The following is a 1,073-nucleotide window of genomic DNA, read 5'->3' as shown; positions in this document are numbered from 1 at the left end:
CCGCGCCCCCCCGGCGGCCCCCAGCCGCGCCTGCCGCTCGGCCACGGCAGCTCTGCTCTCTCCAGGTGCCTCCCGTGGGCAGGAGCTCTCAGCACCGACCATTCCCCCCTCGTTGCCCCATGAGGGGCCGTTCAGCGGGCAGCCAGGCACAGGGAGCAGCCTGGGGCAGGGGCAGGTACGTCTCAGGGTTATGCCAGAAAATAAACCTTTTGCTAGTGACAGAAGCCCTCTCACTACAAGGCAGCGCCTAACCACTGCCTTCCTCTCGCAGTGGCCCACATGCTGCATGCACATCCTGCTGCGCTCAGGCTTCACAGGTGTCACTACCGCAGCCTCCTCCCACCCCCTTCACCAGCTCCTTACAGGCACAACGACCACTTCAAGACTATTTCATTCTCTCCGTGACCAATTCCTCTGCCTGGCAGCTCCTGTGAGCCACAGGGAGCCCGGGAGCTCTGCGGGGAGGAAGCAGAGAGAAAAATGGCACCAAGGTTGCCTGTGGCCACGTACAAAACCCAATCTGTAACGTCCCGAACTACCTGCTGGGAGAGGCGACGACCCCAGCAGCACGCGCCCAAGCAGATCTTTCTGTGAGAAGCAGGGTCCCGCGTCTCCACGCTGTGTGGGGACTCTACGGAGGTGACGGTGTCACCGCACCGCTCTGCAGGGGCTGCTGCCCTGAGCTAACGGAGTCACCGAACGCCACTCTGAGCCCAGCGCTCTGTGCAAAGGGGAACGAGGGTTCACCCTCACTGCGTGTCACCTACTGGCCTCCTCCTCAGCTCTTGGCACTCGCCACGTTAGTATTTAGCAACAGGAAATCATGCATCAGGTACGGTTTATAAATATCTGCCAGGTACGTTTTCTCTCTCAGAAGAGCCATCCCGCTCCTGTCCTCCACGGAATGGTCCCACTCAAAGGCGGAGAGAAGGAGCCTGTGGGAACTAACGGGGAAAGGGAGAAATAATAAAACCCACTGACAAACACAGGACACATCTCTGCATGGTGCTAAAAGCCTGAGAAAAGTCCCAGCTGCACAAGCACTATCCACACACACACAGGACGAGACACTA

This window comes from Buceros rhinoceros, unplaced genomic scaffold (assembly GCF_000710305.1).
Source record: "Buceros rhinoceros silvestris isolate BGI_N320 unplaced genomic scaffold, ASM71030v1 scaffold30784, whole genome shotgun sequence".
Classification (NCBI taxonomy): Eukaryota; Metazoa; Chordata; class Aves; order Bucerotiformes; family Bucerotidae; genus Buceros; species Buceros rhinoceros.
The sequence above is the reverse complement of the archived record's forward strand: the minus strand, read 5'-3'. Positions refer to the sequence as shown.